Genomic DNA, 7,500 nt, shown 5'->3' on the forward strand with positions numbered 1-7,500 from the left:
ATATATATCCATATAAACTTACATATATATATATATATATATACATTTAGATAGATCGATAGATAGAGAGAGAGAGAAAACAAATCTGTGTTCTGTATGAGCGTGTGCGGCCGTATGTGTGTTCGCATGCGTATGTATATGTGTACATGTGTCTTCATGTATCTATACATGCACGCCACCTAAACACAGTCTCGCTCGGGGTCCCGGTCCGCTCTCCAGGGCGGCCTTTGCCGAGCGCGGCTCTAATGCTTATCGTCCCGTGATTCATGGTCGCGTTCGACGCCCGTTTCAGAAGCTATTTTGACCGATGATTGATGCGCTGCTGATAATGTGGTTCTCGTGTACATACACAGAAACAGAAGGATAATAAAAATTCACTCACGCAGACACACACACACGCCTATATGTACACTTATATACATTCATACATATAAACATATTTATATATATTTTACATATATATATATATATATATATATGTGTGTGTGTGTGTGTGTGTGTGTGTGTGTGTGTGTGTGTGTGTGTGTGTGTGTGTGTGTGTGTGTGTGTGTGTGTGTGTGTGTGTGTGTGTGCATGTGTGTGTGTGTGTGTACATATATATGTATATATATATATATATATATATATATATATATATATATATATATATTATATATATATATATATATATATATATACATATTTGAAAGAGTGAAAAGGAAAGAGTGGAACAGACAGACAAGAGGGGAGAGACTATAAGAGATTAGGCCACAAACATTTTCCCTCAGCTCCCCAGGATTTTCGATGATTGAACGACGTCTACAAAGAGGCTAAGAGACTGTGCTGTCTGTAAGCGGCGTCTTCAGAGCCATGTCTTCCTAGATTTTATATATTCTCTATACTTTTTACTGTAGATGTTTTATATAATTCAGTTACAGTGACAAAATATAGACTGCTTTAATGAATTGTGACGAGTGAAAGGAAGGGAAAAATAGTAAAGTAAACACGTCCTTTTCTCAGATCATTCGCAATGGTTGCTAAGTCCGAGACGGAAAAGACATGAGAAAGAAAACAAGGAAAGATTAAGCAGAAAGGAAAAGAAAAAAAAACCATAAGAAGAAAAAGTAGGAGAAATAAGAAGAAAGGGGAGGGGGAAGGCGGAGTTAATTACGCTGATGAACTGCTCTTTACCGCGTTTCTTATTGCATATCACACGACTCGGGTGTGAGAAGGACGCGATGCATTTGCCTTGACGATTTTGAGTATCGATGGACTTTGGAGGGATTACCGGCTCGGGATTTTAGATAACGATCACCAGGTGGGTCTTTGTGTGAGCGGGTGGAAAAGAACGGGGAGAAAAAGATTGGTGAGAGAGAGGAAGAGGAGGAGAAGGAGGTGAGTGGAGGGTTGTTAGAAGAGGAGGAAATGAAGGGGGAGGAGGAGATTAACGAGGGCGAAGGAAAGGAAGGGGGAGTAGATGAAGAAGGAAGAAGGGGATAAGAAGAGGTAGTAAAATGGAAAAGGATGGTGAAAGAAGGGAAGGGGGAATAGATGAAGAATGAAATAGGCAATGAATGTATGGAGAAAAATAGAGGATGAAAAGAGGAAGGGAGAGGGATAAAGAGAGCGAGGACGCGGGTGTGTGGGAGGATAGTGGGCGGAGAAGATAGAGAAAAAATACGAGCTAGATGCGAACGGGTCGAAAGGGTCGAAAAAAGACAGAGAGAGAGAGAGAGAGAAGTGAAGAGAGGGAAGGAGAGAAACGGAGAAAGGAAAAGAAAGGATAAAAATCAGACAATCAGAACTGGAGCGGCCGGACATGAGGCCAGAGCGAAGAGCAAGAGAGATCGACATGGAACGAGAAAGCGAGGTGTGGGGGGGGGGATACGGGAGGTCGTGGGCGTCTGAGAGAGGAGCGGGCGTGCTTGCTCGCGGGCGGAGAGGCAGTGCGGGTTGCCTAGGGGGCGGCGCGTCCAGGGGTTGAGGGGCAGGAGCGGCACGGCAACTTTAACCGCGCAGGGAGAGGATCCGGCGCAGCTAGACGAGCTTCGACATCCCCGGTGTTGAGGTGTTGGTGGCGGCCCGCGTCCCTCGCTCGCCTGCTCGACGCATCACCTCCCCGCCGGTAGGTCCTCCTCCAGCTTCCTCTGTTCCTCTGAAGCCCCTGCACGCATGTTCTCTGGCGTCTGGGGGGATCCAGGGTGGCGTCGACGTAGGAGTGTAGAGGTGTGGGTCGCGAGTGCGGAGGAGAGAGAGAGGGGGCGTGAGTGTTAAGAGATCGAGCAAGGCGTATCGTATCTGCCGCGGTTCTCTCCCTCCCTCTCTCTCTATCTATCTATCTGTGTGTCTATCTTTCTATGTATCCATCTATCATTATCTATCTATCTTTCTACCTATCTATCTGTCTATCTATCTATCCATCCATCTCTTTCTATCCATTTATCTGTCTATCTATCTCGCGTGTGTATAAACATACAATTATTGATGCTGCAACATCTGCGTACGAAATTCTAAAACCTGTGAAATATCATCTAAATCTTGGGGAAAAAAAATACAGATAATTGAATCCCAACTTAAGCAAGATATGGTTAACGCTAACGAGGCAAAGAATCGGAATCATTTTGATCCGATAAAGACCATGTTTGAGAATCCATGAGGCAACCCTGCGACTCAACGACCCCAAGCTGGGATGTGCGGGGAGGAGGGGGAGGGGGGAGGGGGGAGTAGTGGTGGTGAGACGCTCCCCGGTGTATCAATAACGTTTGTTTTCTCCAGATGTGTCTGTTTTGCTCGTTTGTTTCTTTGTTAGTCTGTGTTAATTGCGCGCCAGTGATGGAACTCTCTAGATGAACCGATATACTTTGCACTGTGTATCGTTTCTTGTATTTACGAACAAAACGAGACTGGTTTTGCTGAAATTAAAACCCACATACACACAAACACAAACACGCATAAATACACACAAGAGACTCACACAGCATATGTGGACGTGAACGTATCCCTTTGTGTGCGTATGTTTGTACGTAATTCCGCTTGTGTTCGTAAGACCTAAATACCGTTGCTAGGCCTTCCTTCTCATCATACGAGCAGCAACAGGTATGACAATTATTCGACGTAAAATTCACACATATCCTTCTCTTCTTGTCCTCTTTCTGTTTACCAGTCTTACGATATTTATTCTCTTTTTTTTCCATATCTACCTTTTCTTACCTTTGCTATTTCTTCGTTTATCTTTTTTTTCTGTATTTTCCGGCCTTTCTCTCTGCCTCTTTCTGTCTGTGTGTGTCTGTCTGTTTGTCTGCCTCTTCATTCTCTCTTTATTTACCAATTTTTCTCTTTCTCTTTCCTTTATCTGCATTTCTTTGGCATCCTTTCTCTTTTTTCTTTTCCTTTTTTCCCTTTAAGTTCATTTTCTTATTCTTTTTTCCCCTCTTCCTTCTCCTTTTTTTCCTTCCTATTTCTTCGTATTTGTATTTTTTCCATCTCCTTTCTATAAGCTTTCCTTCTGACTTCTAACTCTTTTCATTTCTTTTCCCTTCTTATTTATCTTCTTCTCTTTCTCATCTTCTTCCTTTCATGTTCATTTCTCTACCCTTTTCCTTCTTATTTCTCTTATTTTTCCTTCTTGTTTTCTAATTTGTTCCTTATTGTTTCTCTTTCATTTTCTTTCTTCTCATTTCTCTCCACTTTATAATTATTCTTGTTCATTTTCTTCCTTTTGTTTTCTATTTCTTTTATTGTTCATTCCTTGCTCTTTTTTTTATCTTCATTTTCTTGCTTTTCATCTTTTCTTTTTTCTTTCTTCCTTCTCCCTTTTCTTCCCTTTTCTTCTGATTTTTGTTATCTTCCCCTTCTCATTTCGCTCCCTTTTCCTTCAAATTTCTTTTACATTTCCTTCTAATTCTTTCTTCCGTTCCTCTGTCTCTTTATTTTCTCTTTTTTGTTTCTTTTGTCTTGCTGTCTCCTCATTTTTTTTTCACTTCCTTTTCATTCTCCTTTCCATGTATTTTATTTTTTATTTTTCTCTTCCATCTTATTCTCCTTTCACTTTCTTTCCTTCTCATTTCTTCGCGTTTTCTCTCTCATTTCTTTTCCTCCGTCTCGTCCCTTGCCCTTCGTTTTCCATTTCATTTCACTATCATTTTCTTGTCGTTTCTCTTTCCCTTCCGTTTCATTTCTTTTAACTATCCTTCTTGTCTATCTTTGATTATACTTTTCTTCTTATTTTCCTGCCTTCCCCCCTTTTTTTCTATTAGTTTTCTTTTTCATTCCCGTTTATTTTTATTCTTATTTCAATTCCCTTCCCTGTTATTTTTCCTCCTTCCTACGCCAACCCACTACTTTCTCTTTTTTTCTTTATTATCTTTTCCCCTTTTTCCCCCTTTCTTGTTTAGCTCAATCTCTTTTTTTTTCTACTTTTCTCTTCCATAATCTCCCTTCCCTTACTTTTCTTGTCCTATCTCACTCATCTCTTCATTTTCTCTTGCCTTTTTCCCTCTTCTCTCAATCCTCCCTTTTTTCTCCTGCCTAATCTCTCCATTCTTAATTCTCCCATTTTTCTCTTGCCTAACATCTCTCCTTCTCGTTCTCTCTTATACATATCCCCTTGCTTCTCTCAATTCTCTTTTCCTCTTCTTACGACTTTCATCCTTTCCCTCCCATTCTCCATCTTTTTTTGTTTGTTTTTTTATGTCTCTCTTGTATCTCCCGTTTCCTCTTGTCTAATTTCTCGTCTCTCCTCCTTATATACAATTCTCGTCCTTTCTCTCCTCTCACCCTTGTTCTTATTTTTATTTCTGTTATTCTCTTTCTGTCATATCCGGTTCTCCGCTTTTTTCTTGCCAAATCTTTCTTCTCTCACCTCTTATGTCTCTTTTATCCTATCCGTCATATCTCTCTTTTTCTCTTGCCTGTTCACTCGCCTCTCCTCTTTTATCTCTCATTCTTTCTTTCTCTCCTGTTTCCCCTTTCTTTTGCTTATACTCTCTTCCCCCCCTTCTTATATCCCATTTTTTTCTCCTATGTCCCTTTTTTTCTCTTTCCTAATCTCTCTTCTCTCCCCCTATCTCTTTCATCTCCTACCACATCTCCCCTCTCCTTTTTCACTGTTCTCTCCTTCTTTCTTATTTCTCTCTTTTTCTCTCTTACTTCCCCTTTTCTCTTGCCTTATCTCACGTCTCTCCTTCCGTATCCACAGTCTAAAAAGAAGAATAAACACGAGAGAAGATAAAAAAAAAATACAAGGGATATTGTAAATCTGGAAAATCTGAAAATAGGATCAGCGATTTTGTTTAAATCTCAGTGAGAGATCAAATAACATACTATTGATTTCTACAACTCTTCTTTCATTAGTAATAGGAAGATCTCATTCTAATAACGACCGGTAAAGTGAATGGATGTATGAAAGATAAAGGCGAATGAGAATGAAAATCAATTATCACTTATGCATTTCCTGTGGCGTCTTTCATTATTTATCAATTTATCTACTTGTTTATTTTCTTATTTGTCTATTCGTTTATTTATTTACTTATCCATTTATCTATTCATCTATCTACTTGTTTTATCTTTCTGCTGTAACATACTCAAAAATACAAAAAAAAAGAGTAAGCGAACAGAGTTTCCTGGAGAAGGTCAACTTTTCAAAATTCATCGCCGGAGAAAAATAGTTTCGTTATTTTCTTTCAAAATGTGTCTTGCGTGTAAAGACTTTACAACGTCGTTTAGTGTCCATATTTCATATTCAGGAATAGCATTACGTCAGGACAAGACTTGGCATATAGTGCGCTAGACGTTTTTCCCTCTTTTTCTCTCTCTTTTTTTTTTTTTTAGTTGCTTCGAATTTGCTTATGTTTAGTTACTTTTAGTGCAAATAGTTTAGTTATTAGTTTATATCTTTGTAAAAATGATAAAATATATTTTCGACTAAGGGAACCGATTTTAATTTATGTCTGCCTTTTCTTCACTCACTAAGAGGCCTTCTCAGAGATAATGATACAATAGATTACGCAATTATACAGTTGATTATACAATTATGCACTTGAGGAAAACAGTATACAGCATTACGGATACTCACCATCACACGATAACACACATGTAACATCCTCTCCGTTATCACCTTGTTTTCAGTTTTTCTTCTTTCTATACTTCCCTCCTTCCGTCTCTTCCTATTCTTTTATTTGATTTTTCTTTGATTCCTTCTGTCATTTTCCACTTTCTCTCCTTTTTTCTCTTCAACTTCTCCCATTCTTGTTTTCCTTGTTCTTCATTCCTCGTTCATTTTCAATTCTCTTTCTTCCCGTTTCTCTTCTCTTCACTTTCTTTTCATTTCTAGTTTCCCCTCTTCCCACATCCATTATTGTTCCCTTTCTTGTCCCATTTCCCCTTTCTTGTCCCATCTTTTTTTTTTCCTTCCCCTGTTCTTTATTTTCACTTATTCCCAATTCTCTCTTTCTTATCAATCCCCCATTCTTTCTTTCCCTTCCTTCCCCCAATATTTCTTACCCTTTCTTCCCCTAATTCCCTTTCGTTTAATCTCCCATTTTCCCTTCTTTATTTCCCTTCTTCCTTCCCTTCCTTCACTCCTATTCTCCCCCAGTACTTTTCTCTTCCTTCCTTCCCTTCCTTCTATCCCCCCCCCCAATTCTTTCTGTCCCTTCCTCCCTCAATGCTTTTCTCCCTTCCTTCCTTTCTTCCTTCCTTCCTTCTTTCCCCCCTTCCTTCCTTCCTTCCTTCATTCATTCTTTCCCCCCTTCCTTCCTTCCTTCCTTCCTTCATTCTTTCCTCCCTTCCTTCCTTCCTTCCTTCCTTCCTTTTTTTCTTCCTTCCTTCCATTTTATCTTCCTTCCTTCCATTTTATCTTCCTTCCTTCCTTCCTTCCTTCCTTCTTTCCTTCTTTTCTTCTTTCCTTCCTTCCTTCGTCCCTTCTTTCCTTCCTTCATTCCTTCCTTCCTTCTTTCCTCCCTTCCTTCTTTCCTTCCTTCCTTCCTTTTTTCCTTCCTTCCTTCCTTCCTTCCTTCTTTCCTCCCTTCCTTCTTTCCTTCCTTCCTTCCTTCCTTTTTTCCTTCCTTCCTTCCTTCCTTCTTTCCTTTTTTCCTTCCTTCCTTCCTTCGTCCCTTCTTTCCTTCCTTCCTTCCTTCTTTCCTCCCTTCCTCTTCTCCTTCCTTCCTTCCTTCCTTCCTTCCTTCTTCCTTCCTTCTTCCTTCCTTCGTCCCTTCTTTCCTTCCTTCCTTCCTTCTTTCCTCCCTTCCTTCTTTCCTTCCTTCGCTTCCTTCCTTTCTTCCTTCCTTCTTTCCTCCCTTCCTTCCTTCCTTCCTTCCTTCCTGCGTCCCTTCTTTCCTTCCTACCTTCCTTGCTTCCTTCCTTCCTTATTTCCTTCCTTCCTTCCTTCCTTCTTTCCTTCCTTTTTCCCTTCCTTCCTTCCTTCCTTCCTTCATTTTTTCCTTCCTTCCTTCCTTTCTGCGTCCCTTCTTTCCTTCTTACTTCCTTTCTTCCTTCCTTTTTTCCTTCCTTCCTTCCTACCTT

At 40.1% G+C, this 7,500-nt stretch overlaps 1 protein-coding gene across 1 annotated transcript in view; it reads left to right on the top strand.

Moving 5' to 3' along the window:
- The first annotated feature begins 1,956 nt into the window (after nt 1-1,956).
- LOC125041599 (sodium-dependent neutral amino acid transporter B(0)AT3-like) overlaps nt 1,957-7,500 on the top strand; it is a 62,512-nt gene continuing 56,968 nt past the window's right edge. The window contains exon 1 of the mRNA XM_047636659.1: nt 1,957-2,104. The gene's annotated coding sequence lies outside the window, so the exon portion shown is untranslated. The remainder of the gene's footprint in view (nt 2,105-7,500) is intronic.

Source organism: Penaeus chinensis, chromosome 30, assembly GCF_019202785.1.
Source record: "Penaeus chinensis breed Huanghai No. 1 chromosome 30, ASM1920278v2, whole genome shotgun sequence".
NCBI lineage: Eukaryota > Metazoa > Arthropoda > Malacostraca > Decapoda > Penaeidae > Penaeus > Penaeus chinensis.